General features: G+C 32.4%; 1 long non-coding RNA gene across 1 annotated transcript; it reads right to left on the bottom strand.

Annotated features, from left to right (window-relative positions):
* Window positions 1-3,441: 3,441 nt before the first annotated feature.
* Window positions 3,442-9,735, bottom strand: LOC148598763 (uncharacterized). Its single transcript, XR_015918521.1, has 4 exons — window positions 9,609-9,735; window positions 7,927-8,097; window positions 5,319-5,502; window positions 3,442-4,406 (listed from the first exon to the last, which is right to left on the bottom strand). It is a non-coding gene; the product is annotated as an uncharacterized LOC148598763 (long non-coding RNA).
* Window positions 9,736-20,723: the final 10,988 nt, after the last annotated feature.

The raw sequence follows: 20,723 nt of genomic DNA on the forward strand, positions 1-20,723 counted from the left end.
AATTATTTAGTTGCTTGGTTAACAGAAGTGGATGAGTGAGGAACATGAAAACGGTCATCATGAAAAGTAATATACCAAATATCTAGGCATTCCCTGCAAATAGAAGCTGGGATATCTATTACAAAAATTTTCATTAAGTACCACCTGAAAAAGGTATAAGCAGGCAGTAAATGAGCAAGGAATCTGATAAGGGGAGACACGGTACAAGTCATCATGCAAAAGCAATATACCTTATATTTAAGTATTCCCTCTGATAGAAGCTGAGAAAATGTAACTAAAAGTGTAACAGACAGATGGATGGACAGACAAGGTGATTACAATGTAGCCCCACAACCCCACTTTTATAAGTACGGGTATAAACAATTTGGCCCTAAAATTATAGCATTTCTGAGTATCCCCCTGGGGTTTCTCCTAACCCACCAACCGTATTTTTTTTACCCCACTCAATTGATTTTTATTACAGTTTTCAGAATAATGAGTCTCTACAAATGATACTTTTCTGGTTCCATTTGATCAAACAAATTGATTGAAATCGTTTATCCAATCTATTAATTTTCATTTTTCCAAGATGAACCCCTGAAACCAGAGGTGTCAGTGTTTTGAAACTCTATTGAGATGTTAATCTCAGTGCTCCTTACAAAGGATGCATGCATGCTTAATGCAACTCAGCTGCCAATACATCACTACCACTCAAGTGATTTTTCCAGTACAGTAGGGCTAGCAGATTAAGTATTGCTGGATTACTGCCTTCTATGAAAAGCACTTTCTTGTGATCCTGCTTCAAGTATGTCTTCTTTATAGGCTCGCCTTAAAGTCAAAATAAGACAATTATTTTTGTTAGATAAAGAATTTTCATTTAAGCTCTTTTGTTCCCCATATAATTATTTTTTAAAATACTTTTTTTTTTATTAAAAATTGTTTTTTTTAAGCTTTTTATTTTTTTTGTTAGATAAACACTATCTTTTAAGTTGTTAAATTAATTTTCTCTTTGAAATTTTGTCAAAGAATTGTCTTTTTAGCTTTTAATTTTGTTTTTAAGTTATAATTTTTATTTTTATTTTTTTCTAAATGATAAAAAAACTGCCTTTTAAGCTTTTAATTTCTTTCCTTTTTTATTTTTTATTAGATAAAGAACAATCTTTTTTCTCTTTTTAATTTTTTCTTGTTTTTGATTTTTAAAATTTTTATTATATAAAGAATTGTCTTGAAGCTTTATTTTTTCCTTTCCAACATTTTTATTATTTTTTAAATTAAAAAAAATTGTTAGATAAACCAGCCTCTTTCAAGCTAAATTTTTTGTACTATTTCTATCCTTTTAAAAAAAGATACTTGTTAATTGTAAGAGAAATTAATCTAATTTGAGTGTCATTCAAAGAGAAAAAAAAATCACTTGTTTTCAGTAATAAATTGTATTGTAGAGAGAATCAAAGTTATGTCCAAGCTACATTGTATGAGTAGAAGAAATGCACAAATGAAAGGATTTAATAAACATAAAAAGGGATTTTCATGAATGAGATTGGTTGTTTTACTAATTAACATTATTTTTTGCAAATTTGATCTGCATTCATCAGTTTAAGAGAAGTTACAGATTAGAAGATGGTCCCCCCCTTTGGTCAAATACAGTAAAAAAATTCATGTTTTACATCAAGAAACCCCATAATTCATTGATTTTTTTGTGATAAAAAAAAAAACTAGGATACCCTATCTATGATACCCACTTTTGTTCACTCTGAAAACATCTCCCAATAACCAAGTTTCATACACATCTAAGTTCCATCAATATTCAGCTTTTCCCATGAAATAAACCCATTTAAAATGATTTTCACTTGATGCTTAAGATGTTTTTTTTAAGTCAAAGACAAAAAACAAAAAGAAAAAAACCAAACAAATTAAAATGCAAAAAAGGCAAAAAAAAGCTAAATAAAGGAGATAGATCACTTAAACTGTACACTCTCATACATCAAATCAGCTCAAAATCTGTACATAAACTTAAGTAAAGAAATGATAACAACCTACAGAATTTTATGTACACTAGAACTGTTGACCTGTAGTATACAAAATAACATACCAGGAACTATTTCAACATCAAGTAGGTTGTGGTGCTAGATAAATCCCCACACATACAAAAAGTTATATAAGGCAGTAAAAGTATGAAGGACAGATGGACAGACTTATGGACACAGTGCATTCCAAAAAATCTATAAAAAAAAAGCCGTTCCATGATGATCAAAGTCTCAAAATTCCCAAACTCATTTATATATGAAACAGGGAAAGTATAATTATCTTAGATGTTAAAGACTTGAAAAACATTTAAGGAAGTCGACTTAAGGTAAGGGACATAACTCTTGAAATTTCAATTTCACCAACACTTATCAAGCTTTCATTTGAAACAGAATGAAATCAGTCCTATTTACTTTGATGCTTACACGAGATTAATGTACAATGCTGAATACAAAGGCTCCAGTGATATGCAAGAGATATGTGCCTAACCTGAGGTCTACTTCCTAAAGTAGAATAAAATATCTTATGATCATGTTCTATGAAAAGTTTGTCATCATGATCTGCAGACCTTTTCACAAAAAATCATAAGAGTAAAATTAGTCGTAAGTTGTGACATCACAATACTTGACTCTATTATGACATCATAACTTACGACTAATTTTACACTTAAGATTTTTGTGTGAAAAGGACTGCTGGTTCTTATTATTAACCTTATCAGATAAAGTTAATATTAATATTGTGAAGATTTATCTGGGATCATTAAAACTCAAAGTATTATAGCAATTTCAGACATGATTACTATACTCGGCGTCACATAAATAACATACTGTTAAAATTTGAATAAAAATATTTTCTACGACTTTATTGACACCAACCGTCGTTTAAATTGTCTTAAATGACTTGCTCATTCGTTTAGGCAAACAGCTTCTCAAAAACAAGTCGCTTATTAGCTTAAATCATGCGTAACAAATCCTTACGGGAAAATCCCATACTAATATCCGCCATGTTGGTTTTTACGGGACGATTTGTTTACAAACGAAGTGCGTAAGTTCCCGTCGAACTCCGGTGACAATCGTCTGCTTGATCAACTTCTCGGTATTATACGTTGTTCGCGTAAAATAAATCCGAGATATCCGAAATAACGCCGAATTGCATTCTGGGTTCTTCGGTTTTTGGACAAACCATTTAAACGTAAACAACATCTCCTAGCAACCCGATCACTGTAAACATGGCCGACTTTTTACAATGTAAATATTGCCACCTAGAATTAAAATCTGACCGGAATTTAACGATTCAATGTTTAGGGAGAAGCCGTTTGGCTAAACGAATGAGCAAGTCATTTAAGACAATTTAAACGACGGTAGGTGTCAATAAAGTCGTAGAAAATATTTTTATTCAAATTTTAACAGTATGTTATTTATGTGACGCCGACTATAATTTAGTTTTGGCAGATAAAATATAAAGCAAAAATAATTGAAAAGCCAAGGTACATATACTATTGCTGAAGAAAAAATATACACAGAAACCCTATAAATATTGAACATTCTAACAATTACTGGTCCAAACAATAACTACTACTTAAATCTGGTATGAAAATGAAAAGATACAGGAAATGATCCAAGATGAAGATATAGTCAGAACATTGATGTGTTACTCTCATGTAATATAAAGGAAAATGTCAACAATAAAACAAGAGACTAGATCTACAATATGAGAAAAGTTAATATCAAATTATAGCCAACCCAAAAAAAGATCTACTGAATATATGACTGGTCTAGAATAATCTGCCTGTAAAACATACAAACCCCTTTTGGACTTTAATACTGGTCGGATAAAGACGTGTTTGGTTTTAACAAATTTTCAAGGTACAGGTATGATTTTAATATGCAAAAAAAAAAAAATGAAATTTGACAACATTGGAATTAAATATACAGTAGGAATAAGAAGCACAACAGTAAAATCTGAATTTGAAAAATAAATCATGTCTGTTGATGTTAAAGAAGATCAAAAATTTCTGGGACTCAAAGCCATGTAGCTGATTATGATCAGTTCTGTGATATAGCCAAAAATCATAGAACTTACAATACAGCATACAAGTACATAAAGACTGAATCAATATTGGAAAATCCCAATGCATTTACAAAATGGATAAATGTGTGTGCTTACACAAAAATACCTGACAGCATACATACATAAATACATTAAAGTCCAAGCACATTCAACATCCTTCTTTTTTCCCAACTGCAATAAATATCTTGGATGCTAACATTAGTATCTCTTGCTATGGAATACTTATCCCGGATTAGGCAAATGTCACCATTAAACTCTGGAAAGTTCTATTCTAACAGTTTTGTCACATTTGGTTAAAGGCCTTTACATCATGTCCTACAGACCTGGACAAAAACCTGGAAGTAAAATATTTATAAGGTGCAACAGTTTAATCACAACAGAAGACAGACGTAAAGTAATGGCAATAACTCACACTGACTGTCCCAATTGAGCTTAAAATGAATGAACTTCAAGGCTCGTAATTTCGATAAAAATCTTTGGAGTGAAATGAAGCAAGAACTTGACCCGTAACTAATCACGGTGAACATATATACTAAAAATCTGGTCAATATCTGTCAGCATTTAGGAAAGTTCAGAAAACTGTAATTTCTGCGAATTTTGCTAAGTTCAAGGTCCTTCAATTCGGTAAAAATCATCATAGTGGAACAAAAAATAAATCTGACAGACAAGCAGGTCAAAAACATTATACCCTCCACTACTTCTTTGCGTAGGGTATAATAAACAACATCTACTAATATTGTTTCATCCATTTGAGGTGTATATCTCTCACCTAAAAATGAAACTATAAAATGTTATTGCATACAAACCCAATGTTATTACTCATTTGATAAATCTCTTCTGTTTTATCGAAAATTGAACCCCTATTTTGGCCATTTTGGCACCCTTTTTTGGTAAGAAATGATTTCAGGGAAATGCAAATACCCCAGTAGCAAATGTGGTGCACATCTAGATCTACAGGTATTGATAATTTAGTAATTTCCTTCCAACTTTGAGAGTTTTAGAAGAAATGATCTTGTATTATCTCCTCTTGATTTGGTTGAAAAAAAGGTGAAGCCTGTGCAGAAAAAAAAAATAGATGAAATGAAAATGCCTGCCTACAGACCCTTTTTTTGTAGAATGTAACAATAAACGGACATCAATCTTATTATGGTTTTTCAACTTCTTATGAGTTAGGAATAGGAATTATAGAGTTCCAATCCCCACGATTTCTGCTTCCCTTATACTGGTCTTTTCAACAATATTCTTACCATATCAGCTTGCCACTTGAGAACAAATTATGTCCACATGATCCGTTTCCCAGTCCTGTATATTTGAGTACACTGTGAAGAAGCATCAACAAGGACTAGCTCCATCAACAACATGTGTAGATGTGTGTGCCATCTTGCAGCAAAAGGTACATACACACATAAAACAGTATCCCTGCTTCGAACTCTGAAATGGAAGTAAAATTACTTGAAAATTTACATCATCTGAATATTTATCAGTGTTCTAGGATTCCTATTTTCCATTACCCGGGGAAAGTGAAATTTGGGTCAGGGAAAGTTAGGTACTTAGTTACACTTTCCTGTGGCACGTTGAAAACTTCATATGCTGTAAGGATTTGTTTTGTTAGGAAAGCAGTCGTTGACTGTGGGAAAGTTGATTTTACATAGATTTTTCCCGAGAAAACCTCAGTTTCTGAAAAATCCTAGAACACTGTTTATATTCATAAAATACAGGATAGCAAATTTGGTTCTAATTCAACTAACTTACTGGTTTTGTCATGTAATTCTCCCCTTGCAGACATTTGGTAAAAAATATTTCATAATACCCATTAAACTTTCTTTGCTTTGGGTACCACAATATAAGAAGAGGTCTATACTCTGGACAATACTGCTAGGCCAAACAAAAAATGTATGTGTATTTACTGTACCCTGCTGAAAAAAAAAATGTCTGTAGGTTTTTTTTTTGTTTTTTTTTTTTAGTTTTGCAGTTATATTTGCATATTGGTATTTCTGTTGGAGATGTCAGATACTTACTATGTTTCTCTGATGTATAGTTGTTACTTGCAACAACTTGTTCATGCACCAATGTATTAAATTCATTATAGATTGATTTAATTTGAATTTTAATTGTGAATCTCCAAATTTAGTAGCGGCATGTGTATTGATCAGTTGTTTTATTTCAGTGAATATAAAATACCTGACAACATGATTATGTTATATCATTAAAATTTTCAACAATGAACAAAAAGTATGAAGGTGGAACAAATGTCCATGTATGCATGTAAAATGCACAATTTGTTTTGTTGTGTCTCTATATTACTGCAAATTAAAATATCTTTGGTGTTTATAGACAAGCCAGAAATCTATCATATTGAAGATTTAAAGGAACTGGTAGAATTATATGTATTTTTTTCTGAATTATGGATAGTCTTTGATTCTTGAAATAAAATTTAATGTGACTGGGAAATTTTAACAGATGTCTCATGCAAATTAAAGTCACATTTTGGTGTTTAGCAACAAATTAAATTATTATATAGATAGCAGTGTTTTATTGGATGTTCCCAGTCAGGGCCGCAGCCAGGTTTTCTGAATAGAGGGTGCGAACCGATCACTGATAAGCAATTGAACTTGGTCAGCTGGTAAGATTTCTCTTTAAATTACAGACTAAGACAGAGCAGCATGTTATGAACTATGATGTTTTCAATGTAGAAAAAAATAAACAGGAATTTCACTCGGTGCTGTTCAGTATTTCAAACATGATATACAACATTCCAAAAAAAAAAAAAATTCCAATATGAAACACAAGACATTACGAAGTACCGTGTAAAGTGAAATGCATGTACATGTAGAAGCACAACAAATGATGTACATGCAGAAACAATCATTGACCAAACTACTTATATTTCCGGTTTATCCTCGACCTCAGATTACTCAAACCTCGAATAACTCAGAACATGTCTGCATGGTCCCTTCGACTTTGACTTAACAAGGTTCTACTGTAAACAACATCGAAAGCGGCAGATATGGCAAAATTTACGGAAAAAGTTTAAGGTCGACATTGAAAAAATAGGGTCGGTTGGGGTACAGTAAACACATATTTTTTTGTTTTGCCTAATATTGATGAGACCAAATAGACAAGCAATTTCCAGGAGCCTGAATAACTCACCTGATCATTTTTTGGACTTTCAAGAGCAACAACTTTGACTCAATAAAGACTTTGGTAAGACTTAACAAAAGGATCATATCATCAATTGAAAGTTTCTTTCAATCTATTGTAGCTTGCAAGATACTGGCTAAAACTGTAAAAAAAAATCTTCACCTTTCAAGGGCAATGACTCTAGCAAAAAACTTCTGTCTGACCCTTTTGTTCTATTTTTAGTAATGGCAACTATGTTTTTGCAAAGGATCAAAAATCACTAAATTAGTTCTATGCAGGATACCCTAAAGAACATTTTTACCAAGTTTGGTTCTAATTTGTCCAGTACTTTCAGTGGAGAAGATTTTTTAAAGTGGAATAAATAGGGGGAAAAATACGTGGAAAAGGGCAATTACCCCAAAAAATCTTCCCATGGCAAGAGCTCACTTGCCCTTCAGTCAGGTGAGCTAACAAGAAATGTGTGGTCCCGCAATTAGTGCTGACTAATTTGATACCCCACTCCTTATTTGATAACATGCATCTTTGGACCTCCATATTGATTTGGATATAAAAATCTAAAATTGGAGGTGCACAATAAGAATATGATACAACTTGTGAAAGTGTCATTCAATTCCATTATAAAGTATACTGGAGGAGAAACAGATAAGAAATGGTTTTCCCTCTCACTTTAGTATAGAGTAGCTGAAGTATATGGTGGCAACTATTTCACTGTACCTGTACAAAATGTTGTTTTGGCACACCAGCTGCAGCCTGTCCTGTGGTGTAAGAGTTTCCTTGAGCAGACACATTTCATCCTGCAGGAGTTGTTGTATCTTTGACATATTCATCATATCCATTCTCATTGTGTGGGCTATGTGAAATCCCCAAAATGATTCCAATCAAAATCTGAAATAGAAGATGCACAATGAGGACATATAATGAAGTTCCTGTGAAAGTTTCATTCAGTTTTACTTTGTGGTGTTCAGATAGAATAATAGAGATTGGTCCATGCAGTCCATGCAACGGAAGGATGGGCAGACATTCATATCTCTATTTACTTCCCATCAACACTTGCTAAGTAAATGTACATGTATTAACAGGTATGATGACAGATAATAATAGATCTGTAAATATTTGTGGTCCACTTCCCTGTTGTGCTCTCCCTATACATCCATATAAAGTCTATTAGGAACTGATGCAATGACCCCACAACTGGTGAACAGGAAGTAGATGATTGAGGAACAAAAAAAAAAAGGTATGGAGAAGTACAAGTCAAAATATACCAATTATGTAAGCATTCCTCCAATAGAAGCTGAGCAATCTGTTAAAAAAAAAAATTGTGTGTAGTTGATGGACAGACAGGCAAGGTGATTATAGGGGTATAATATATTTCTTGGTGAAAATAAAAGATTAAGGTCATGAGAAAATTCATATTCATAAAAACAGAAGTTGTGAAGATGACCTATTGAATGATCTTGAAACGAGAATTTGACCTTGAAGATCTTATTTTTTATGCTCTTTTGAACTACTTCGCAATAACAGATTTAAATATCAGTCCATGTAAGAATCTGGCAGTGGGTGAAACATGGTATGAAAAAACCCATCATTTTGATAGTGTTAACTCTGAAGTCAATTTAACCTGATTTTCATTTAATCATTATACTGAAAAATTTCTGAGCAAATCCAATGATGCAGAGATCAAATAATGTTTTTATCAAAAAGATAATGTATCCTCGAATGATATACATGTAACATTGTCAGGTTGGTCGGGTTTTGACATGCATTTTTTGCTTTTCTGATTTTTCCCATTTTGCTCGATTCTTACAAACAGTGGTTTCTATGGTAACGAGTTCATTGAAAACAGAAACAATACCTTTATGGTAGTGAAGGTAGATACCAAATGTTGGTTTCCATGGCAACAGATATGCAAATACAAAATATTTTGCTAATTTTGATGTGAATTTATCATATGGAATTTTTAGCAATAAAGAAAGTTGAAAGTTGAGGTTTCCACATGATTTTGATGCATACAGAGAATTTAATGTTGAATCCTGAAGGTAGGGACAACTGTCAATGCTGAAAGCCACATGACCATGCAAGAGCATTCTTGATTTTTATTTTATTTTTGCCATTCCACAGGGAAGTTTTGCATCAAAATTATCTTCCTGATTACAGAATAAAGCAAAAACTGACAATATAAGTAACTTTCCTTTGCTCTCAGCATGTTATGAAGTGTGACAGGAGAAGAACAGGAAATACAGAGATCTGGGTCCAGCTGTTCAAAACTTTATCTGTTGAACAAACAGCTATCCACTGGATAACTTGTATATATTCTATAAGACTTATCCAGTGGATGACTCAGTGGTTCCTGCTTTCTTTATTTTTCTTTTAAAAAATTACTATTCAACTATTCTTACCATATAAGCCTGCCACTTGAGAACAGAAATAATTCTGACAGCATGATCAATTTGCCTCCCCTGGATGTGTTAACTGGAGAAGCATTAACAAAGGACTCCATCAACAGTGTAGGCAGGTAGTTAACGTCTTGGGATGATACACATGACCATAAAACAGTAGCCAAGCTTCAAACTCTGAAATGGAAGTAAAATTACATTAAAATCAACATTATTTAAACATTTATACACATGAAATACATAATAGCAAATTTGGTCAATTCAAAAAAAGTTTTAAGTGAAGCTAAAGTAGAGTTTTTCTTTCTGATTGTTTAAGTAAGAAATGATTTCAGTACAATAACCAATACCCCAGAAGCAACATATGTGGTGTACATGTATTAATAGTTCAATCAGGGGAGCATTAGTATCGAGAACATTTTCAATCACTTTTATATATTGGAAATAGTTTACTTGTTGAACCATAGTTGAAATACAAAACAATACAGCACAGTTATTACACAGTTCTACAATTAATTTCCAAATCTGATTTAGAATTAACAAATTAAACTGAATAATAGACTGAATGATGAATATTACGACTGCCTTTCTAAACTGCATGGGGATAAATGAAAACGAGACACAACTGCCATTGTTTTTAAAATATAATAAATCACTGATTATTTATTAATCAAAATTGAAAAAGGTTACTAAAATGAACAAAAACAACAGTAAGAGGCTCCCATGTGTATGAACTGCTCACCTTGTGCAATTTTTGTCTTTCAAGGTCAGTATCTCCAACAAGGAGTTGTTGGACAGTTTTGAACCAAGAAGACTTTGGTAGGACTTATCAGAAAGATCATTTCATCAATTGAAAAATTTCTATCTACATGTACCATGTTGTACATTCATAATTTGAAAGCAAGCTAGTCAATATAATATCTTACAGGTCCATTTAATAATATATGGACTGGCAGATCTATCAATGGAAGTACTACAAAAATCTTAACCAGAAGCTCTAAAAGCTGGAATCGCTCACTTGGTTTGATAAGCAACATTCTACATGTATATTTTATTTAAGCGACTATGCTTTTTCTTGGATAAAAAAATCCCAACAATTATTCCTAAGGTACAGTCATATCAACTTTCATTGAATTCTGTCCAGTTGTCTCACAGATTTAAGATTTTTGAAATTTATAACATAAAAAATAACAAAACACAAGAATAGTATGCATACAACCATTTAACTTCATTTGAAAATACATTCACCAAGTTGGGGGAGTAAGGAAGTAAAAAGCACAATTCGGCCATTTGATCATGCAGTCTACTAAAAGTAACTGCAGTAATATATTTTGCTAGATAAAAAATCCCCACAGATGAATTGTTAAGGATATCCTAAGAAACATTCAAGCAAGGTTTAGTTACAAGTAGTTTCAAAGGAGAAGATGTTTGAAAAAGTTTATGGATGACGACGAAACACTTATGGTGATAGCAGTAGCTCACATGGCTCTTTGCACCAGATGAACTTTATTCTTACCATATAAGTTTGCCACTTGAGAACAAAAATAATCTAGTAAATGTAATTCTGTCATTTGTCGATCAATTTGCCTCTCCTGAATGTGTTCACTGAAGAAGCATCAACAAGGTCTCCATCAGCAACAACATATGTAGATAACTAACATCTTGCAGCAATAGATATTCATACATGTACATTCATAACCATATGCATGAGTTTCCAAGTTCCAAACTCTGAAATGGAAATTAACTTGCATGTAAATTTACATCTAAAATAATCCCTCAATAGAGGCTCAAGAGAACCTGAATCACTCACCTGGATAACCATTTGCTTATTTGAAAAACTTGAGGAATGAGACAGGCTAAGTTAAAATCAACTAAATTGTCAAATGCAGGAAATGCTTTTAATAGCATTTTCATGACCTGAAGCAGAATTTGGTAAAGGCAACAATTTTGAATTATTTAAAAAAAAAGTGTCTTCCAACCCCTAAGTTCCATTTTTAGTATAGGCAGCCATATCTATTCAAAGATTAAAAATCACAACAGTCATTTTGAGCACATTACACTAAAGAACTTTCTGCTCATTTTCATTAAATGATCTTAAATAGCTTTAGAGAAGATTTTCAAAGTTGTTCATGTGAAAAAAAATACACAAAAACTGTTTCAGGGGCCATAACTCCTACATCAGTCAATGAATGGTTTTGAAAATTTTGGCATAGGTCCTTCTTATGATGCTGAACAATTTTTCCATGGCAGAAATTTGCTAAAGGCAACATTTTTGAGTTAGTTGCAAAAAACTGCCACCTGACCCCTATGTTCTATTTTTAGTAACAGTGGCCATGTTTTTTTTCACGAATCATAAATCCCAACATCAATTTTGTGTGGGATATCCTCAGGAACATAAATGTCAACTTTCATTGAATTCTGTGCAATGGATTTTGAGAAGATTTTCAAAGTTGGAATGCGAAAAATGCTGAAAAAAAAACTTTCAGGGGCCGTAACTCCTACATCAGTTGCCAAACCCTTTTGAAAATTTCGGCATAGGTCTGTGTCATGATGCTTGACATTATAACCATGGCCATAAATTTACTAAGGCAATGATTTTTTAGTTATTTGCAAAAAATTGCCTTCTGACCCGGATGTTCTATTTTTAGTGGTCATTCTGTGCAGAACACTCTTAAGGAACAATCATGCCAAGTTTAAAACCTGTCGGTCTAGTAGTTTCAGAGGAAAAGATTTTTTGAAAATTTGTCCACGTCGACAACGACGACGATGCAGTTAAAGTTCATGAACAGATCCTTGTAACTTATTGAAAGATCAATGACCACTGACTCAGCCATAATATGTTTGAAAATACTTGTCACCTATGATTAGCCAGTGTTTTTTGCTTTGTTTTTTCCTATGCATGTATATATGCCACAGACCTACTTGTACACCCTTATCCTGATTTGGATTTCGTCACAGGAGATACTTCAAAAATAAAATACATTTGGTTGTTTCACATTTGTATTTAGTAAGAAAATCTCTATTGAACAATGGTGCCACTTTATACATGTTTGATCAAACTCAAGTCAAGTGCCTTAATGACTTCAGTTTAAACAAGCCAGAAAGGGGATGGAATGGAATTATTTAAAACCTAGTATTTCAAATACATGTAGGTATCAATTTTTTAAGTGTTCAATAAATTTAATGTGCAACAATGTTAATTTCCTTTGTTTTGGTATCTTTAGCTTTCCTCACAGTATGACATAGTTGACAGCTTAAAAATAAAGGTGGTAAAAAGTTATGCTAAAACCAAACTGGAAATCCAGTTAAAAAAGGGTTGGTCAAAAACATGTACCGTTTAATTTATCATTGTTTTGGTGTAAACAAGTCGTCCAACAGAAGGATTGAGTGAAAGGTCAATATAAAAACCTACAAAGTACAGGAAGAATTCAGGAACGGAAAATTGTGTATACGGAAATACAGAGAGATTTCATGAAAACATTTTTTTTACATTTGTCCTCTTTTTTCATTTAACAATTACACTGGGAGTCTACATAACCTTTTTAAAAACGTGTAAACAAATTAAACTGACTAAAGGATTTTTAATCTAAAAAAATACATGTACATACAAAAATGTTAATGTGTCTGAGCTAATAAATACAGTCTTTTCAGTGGTGGATCCAGTGGGCAGCCCCCACCTCCCCCTTAGACAGCTATAGCTATTTCAGAAAAAAAAAATAATTCAGTCAAATTCATTCTTCAAATGCAAAATCTTTTTAGAAGCCATTAACCTTTAAATATCATAAGTTTTTTTTTGATTGGTTGCCTACAATAAAAAGATATTTGCATTTCTAATTATAGTAACAATCAAAGTATTCATGTACTGAATCAATATCAATTGTTTGAATTTTTACACGTCACATTGCAAAAATTTGGAATAAAAGGAAAGTATGGGGATTGAATTCTAACATACCTAAACATCAGCTTATTGTAGTAAATAGTTAATGTTGAACTCTGATGTATTTTTAAAACACACACCAATTTCATAATGCATCGTAGCAGTGCGCCAGTTTATCTTTTAACCACACCTGACTGAGGTCAATACATGAATGTCACTTCTCTCTGGACAGTAAATTTATTAAAAATAATGAAATAAATATAAAAAAGAACAAAGAAAAATAATTATTATAAACAATGACTAAAAAAATGGAATATCATCATCATTATTATTATTATTATTACATAAATCATACATGTACATGTAGCTGGAAAATATAAATATAAATAAGGCCATATTGTGAAGATGATTTACATGTATTATGACAGAAAACAGTTCACTCTATTACTGAAGAAGAATTGAAAGGACTTGTCACCTGACTCTACGGTTTCAAGAGAATGAGCTCCATTCTACCATTCAATTGTATGGGTGCACGAACGCTAAAATGGGAAAGATGAATGTTTCAAGGATTGTAATAGCAAAAGTTTTCTGTGTAAAAACACCGATAAAAATGCAAGAACTCCATTTCTACACGATAGCAGTAATTAGAAGAGCAATAAATAGAAAACTTTGCAGTGTTATGCAGCTTTTTGAAAATCCAGAACAGAACAAATAAAATGAATATCAATGAGTCAAATATCACTTTCCTAAAATTCTAATTCAAGTCAAGGTAACAAACCCTATTGGCAATGTACATTGTAGATTTATCCTCAAGAGAATTTTTGCCCAGATTTAAAAAAGAAAACAGATATTTTTAGTCATCCCATTGTAAACGTTTCATTTTGTGAGGTTTATGATAATTATCAAAGTCATAAAATATTTCTTTCATGTATAAGTCACATTTTTTCTGAACAGTAACTTTTGTAATGAAATACTTTTATGTGCCCATTTTGTTAAAACAATTAATAATGATACCCGCTGGCGGTTTTTATTAACATAGAAAAATCAAAGGGAGATAATTTAAAAACATTAGAAGTGCAATGTTTATGACTTGCAATCATTTCCCAGTTGTCTAACCTCAAAATTTATAAAATGTTTTGTAATGAACATGTATGGATATTGCATTGTGCTTTCTTGCAATCATGGTTTTCAAATAAAATTTTCACTCTTGAGAATTTATGATTGGTTAAAGTATCTCATCTAACATTGTAAACAGATCTTATCTTATATTGGTACACACTGCACAGTCAACTTCATAATTAAATCTGTGTAACCATAAATTGCAAAAATAAATCATAGCCATTATCTAGAGATTGAGAAACAGGTCGCATACACATAAACTCCCTCCCAACATACATGTACATGTATATGTATAAATAGCCAACAAATACAATCACAGGCAACTTATAATAATATATATAATACATTTTGATATTTATTTTCCTGCACAAATACATGTTTTTACTGTTGTTTTGTTCTTATTTTTATCAATTCTATTTTCTCAATAAATAACCTATAACCAAGGGACTTAACTCATAACCTCACAGTGACCACTAGGTTGCACATGTCATCACTTCACAGCACATATACACTCTATACATAACCAGTAAATTTGAAAACAATCTAACAGCATGTCAAAAGTGTAACAGAGTGCAACTGCAGAAATGACAATTAACTTTTGCAAAGAAATGAAACATTGCTGAAAAAAACTTGTGAATTTCACATACATGTATTTCATTCCTTGTTAAACATTTGATACCCGTTATACCTTTATTCTTCAACTACTAATTACATGTACATGTATAATCAACCCGAAAAAATTCAACCTTAATCAAATCATAGTCCTGAATTTTACGATTAGAATCATCAATTTGAGCCACCCTCAATTTATTTTTTTCTAGAGTTATCTTATCTTTTCAGGATGGACAGAAAATCCGGGAGGTTACCTGAAGTAGCTACCTTAGAAAATTGCAGTTTTTAAAAATGAAGGATTTGAGGTTTAATACTTCCAAATTTTGTTGGAAGCATGCCCCCAAACCCCCTAGCAAATTCGGATCATTTCTTGATGCTCACCAGTGACCATGTCAAGAAATTTTTTGGGGGCCCCCTATTGCCTAAAACACTGGTTCTGCCACTGCTATTGTCTATAATTTGTGACATAACCTTCATTTATCTATTATAATAATTATGTTAGTTTTTCCACATCTATATTCACATATTTGAAAACTTGAAAATTGTTCCTTTTTCACAATTTCAGCTCCACTCCTATCAGGCCCCAGACAAAATTTATCTCCACATACAATGTAGGACCAGTGCAAATAGCAGGACAGATACTTTTTTGATGTAATGCTTTTGTTAGGATACCACTTTTTTTTACTGATAATATCCATAGGACATTTTTTTTACGAACAAATACTTTGAACTAAATTTTTTATTAATTTAAAAAAAAAAACCTACTACAACAAAAATAGTCTACAACATATAAATGCAGTTGAAAATACAACTATTTAACATAATTCATTGTAATTGGAATAATTATATGTATTAAAATAGAAATAGCTTTATATCAAGACCTCATTTATAAGATCTTTAATATACTGTATGAGGTAACATAATATTTTCAAATAAGAACTTTATAAGAAAACCTTGACATATGACAATCTTTTTTCTTACCAAGTTGACATAGGACTTTTTTTCAAGTCAAATAGCCATAGGGTTGCAGCTTTTATTTAGGCTCTTTTTTTTGCACCGGTCCTATGTGGTGATAAATTTTGACTGGTCCCTGACACATAGAAGGTTCCCAACACACTTGCTTTAATTTTCATCCCCCACCCCACTTGCTTTAATTTTCACCCCACCCCCTCGAGGATTCGGTATAGAACTAAACCATTGGCTTTGCGGATTTGTAAAAACATTTCATAGAAAATCAATTTAGATGTTCCCAATTAAAAGCACATTTAACTGATCTGTGTGCTACATCAGTACATGTATTCACTTCCTACCTTCTGACAGGGACACCCACCGCGTGTCCCTATGTATGCATGCACAGTACATGCATGCGTCTTAAAATAAATATTGGGGACAGTAAAATTCGAGTCCCTCAAATATGATAATCTCCCCAAACCTTACCATTAAATATCAGAACTCTTCTTCAGCAGGGACAAGGAATCTCCTTTGTCGTGTCATGGTCTATAATGGTCGACGTACTACTGAGTAGTGTTCACAATTCTGGCGCGAAATCGGGTAGAGATTAAGTGTAAGTGTTTGTAAGAATCAGGCAATATGGGAAAAAAATCAGGATTATGCATGTCAAAACCCCACCGATCTGACACTGTAATATCACTCTAGGATAATTTCTCTATTTGAAAAGACCATTATTTAATCTCCGCATCACTGGCTTAGCTCAGAAACTCTTTAATCGAATCTTAGAAAAAATAGGTTTTTGGCAGCTATCTGCCCTTGGAATGTTCATTTCCAGCGCATTTCAATGAAATTGTAACTCAATGGTGCAGAGTTTTAGGGAATCTTGTCTGTTTCCCCTTGATCTGATGGTGCAAATAGTCAAATTACACTATAAAAATGATGTTTTTTTTCATACAATGTTTCACTAATTGCCTGATTCTTACAGGGACTGACACTGAAATTAGCTTGCCGTGTAACGAATGATTTCGGATCCTAAAAATAATGTATAATTGTTGATATTACAGTTGTTATTATTTTATGGGAGCAACCATTTGATTTTTAAGGTTTTTCAGAACCGGATTCAGGCACTTTGAAAAGGATGAGTGCCAGTCGAGGCTCCTCAGAAATAGGCGGTATTAGGACATTATTTGTCATTTTTGTCAATTTTCCACATAAAAATGACAAATTCTCAGTGAAAAGGGGGACGTCAACCACTGCACCCCTCTGGATCCGCCACGACATTTTATTTTGAGTAAATACAAATATTTTATTGGCTCAAACTCGGATATAAGAAATGGTTAATGCCCATTATATGCAAATATATATATATATATATATATATATATATTACCCAGACAGCATGTCTTCGTTGGGCCAACGTTGGCTTATGGTTAGATCGTTGGCTTTTAGTTGGCGTTGGCAAGACAACGTTGGCCCAACGTTGGCCCAGTGTAGTAGTTCGTAGTTATGGAAATATTTCTTCTTGATTTATTTGTAACCAAAATGGTTTTTACTTGACATCCAAATGGTTAAACACGGCTTTTTGAGATTTTAAATACTTTCCTATCATAAAAAGGTTCTACGCTGGCCCAACGTTGGTCTTACTTTATTTGAACAACCATTTCATTTTGCGTTTCTCTTTACAAACTTGTTTTAGAAGTGAACTCTGCGTGAGAGTATTGTTAAATTTTGATTTTTAAATCAACACCATGGTTACATGATTTGCATTTTTCTACATTTGTCCAACCCAGAGCTAACACTGAACCAACGTCGAAACGACTTTGGTAACAAACATGTTAAAAAAGACTTAATATTATTCTTGATGCATAAATGTATGTCGATCTCAAGAAAGTGAAACTAGAAAGCAAATCCGGGTGTATGAATGCAAATATTGTATTGTATCTAGACTGCGATACTAAGTTGGGCCAACGTTTGCCCAACGTTGAAACACCAAAATATATACATTTATTCATATAATTTTAATTCTTTCAAAAAAGTATTGTTGGCTCTTTTCTCGAATTCTGTTAACTGCATGTTCAATATTCTTGCAACAAGTATTAATGTTCAATATTTAGAACTTAATAACACAAAACAATATTATGAATAACCAATTCTAATTTATGATAACAATAGTGTACATGATTATCCCCCTTATGCAGCTTTGTAACTGAGAGCATAATACACCTTTTACAAAATCAAAGTTGTCTTTTATTTTGAACAAATGTATATATATTTTCAATGTAAATTCATTCAAAACGCAAAACAGTGCCAGGTGTTATCATATGTCTATTTAATTAAAAAAAATTGCAAATTTTCAATATTTTGTATACCAATGCTCGTAGTATCTGCTAATGTTATAATAGATTTTCTTGTTTCAACCTTTGAAACAACAATCAGCTTGTCATTGGTATAATCTTACTGTAAAGAATTTACATGATAAACTAAGGGAAAAAGTGGGCGCTTACTCTGAAGGAATGCACAGCATCAGCACTCCCGACGTAAGTGACTCCGTTGAACCAACGTTGGCCCAACGTAGGAATGCTGTCTGGGTAAGAGCAAAAACGAACGTTAATTTTTTAAATTGTCAGATTTCTTAAAGTGTGCAGTAATCAAATTCTATTACTAAATTTCAATGTAGGTTCTTATTTACACAATATTTATTCCGATTTATATTTCCTTCAAATGTACATACTTTCAGCGATTGTACGTTAGTACTTGAAAATATTTTAGTACAAAGGAAAAAGTTAAATCTATTTGCTACTTTCCCAAGAAATGTCTGAAGTCAATGATTTTCCGCGTTTGTTCAGAAAACTGCATGTTTCCAACGTAACTGTTTAATCAATTGGCACTTTCTTCAACGAAATCATGAAATTTTGTAATTGTACATGCACTTATGTACACACACACTTCATTTTTCATGATTTTTGCAGTTTAAGTGTAAATGTTTGTAAAAATCAGATTCATGCATTTCAAAACCCCACCAATCTGACAATATAATACCACTAAAGGATACTTTTTGTATTTGAAAAGGCCATTATTTGATCTTTGCATTACTGGCTTTGCTCAGAAATTTTTCAAATGAATCTTTTAAAAATGAGGTTTTTGACAGAGTTATCTGCCCTTGAAATGTTCATTTTCAGTGCAATTCAATAAAATTGTAACTCAATGATCCAGCATGATATGGAAAATCTTGTCTGTTTTCCTTGATTCTGATGGTGCAAATAGGCAAATTACACTATCAAAATGGTGTTTTTTTTTCCATACCATGTTTTACCTACTGCCTGATTCTTACAGGAATTCACACTTAAAACGGATAAAACTCGAACAAAACAAATGTCTTGCGATTTGCTCTGTTTTCACTTCTTCAACGTTTCGAACATTTTCCATCGTTCGAACATAGAGAAAATACATATGTTCCCCTTAATTAGATAATCAGAACCAGACACTTAATTGATCTCTGCAATTAATTACTTTTATGGAACATGTAAACGGAAGAGACAATGAAATAGAATGAAAGTAGAGAATGGAGTCATAAGCATTTTTCTCATCGATAAGTGAAAATGGGCAAAAAAAGAAAAGAAAAAAAACTGAATTAGAAAAGAAGATAAAGACAGTATAACAACGTGAAACCATTTTGGGAAGGTTATGTTTTCCCACAAATAAATATGGATCATTTGGGTTCTTTTATTGATAACGGGAATCTGTGACAATTATAATAATTGTGACCTTGTACATGTAACACAATAAATTACTATAAGTACGGAGGAAAGAAAGATAACTCTATTTTAAATAAAGGACGTATTGTGTCAACCTGTACAATATTGTTAAAATAAAATAAAAATATGGAACCTTCACATGAGTATACCACGCGTGTACATGACTTTTGTAATAACGCATCTGAAACTCTTTCATAGCGTCGCTTCGTTACATTATAAAAGCTGTAAAACATAAATAAATATGATGAATGGAACTAACAATTTTCACCCACACACACAGCCGCGCGGTCCTCGACACACACAGCCGCGCGGTCCTCGGGATCGATGCAATCTACTGTTTGTCTTTTTGGCAGAGTATGTTTAGTGTAGCTAAGTTAAGAATTATATTAATATTCATATTAAGGGTTACATTCCACACTCTGGTGCACATGCAAGTCAGAATTTCACATAGTACCGGTTATCAGATTTTTTAAGAATTACTTTTGAATTACTTATATGTAAAACATGTATATTTCTCTACACTGAAGCCTTGTTTCAAGGAACGAGCTAATTCCCCTTTAACGACGAAACGAAAAGTGTTGCCAACATTGAGTGATAACTTCTAATTCCGACGTTACCGTTTATGTTTCAATAACATGCGTAACGTCTATGCCCAGAGAAGAAAAACTGAGTTATAACATTTTAGTGATAAAAAAAAATCCTGGTACCAAAGGACTGTGATATAGACAACAAAAAAATAAATAATAGACCCAATCCCAATTTTCTTGTGTTCTATCATGCCTTTTTATTTTTTGAAGAAAAAATAGT

Source organism: Perna viridis, chromosome 14 (assembly GCF_037379345.1).
Source record: "Perna viridis isolate PV_CMFRI_1.1 ecotype Kerala chromosome 14, ASM3737934v1, whole genome shotgun sequence".
In the NCBI taxonomy this organism is placed as follows: Eukaryota; Metazoa; Mollusca; class Bivalvia; order Mytilida; family Mytilidae; genus Perna; species Perna viridis.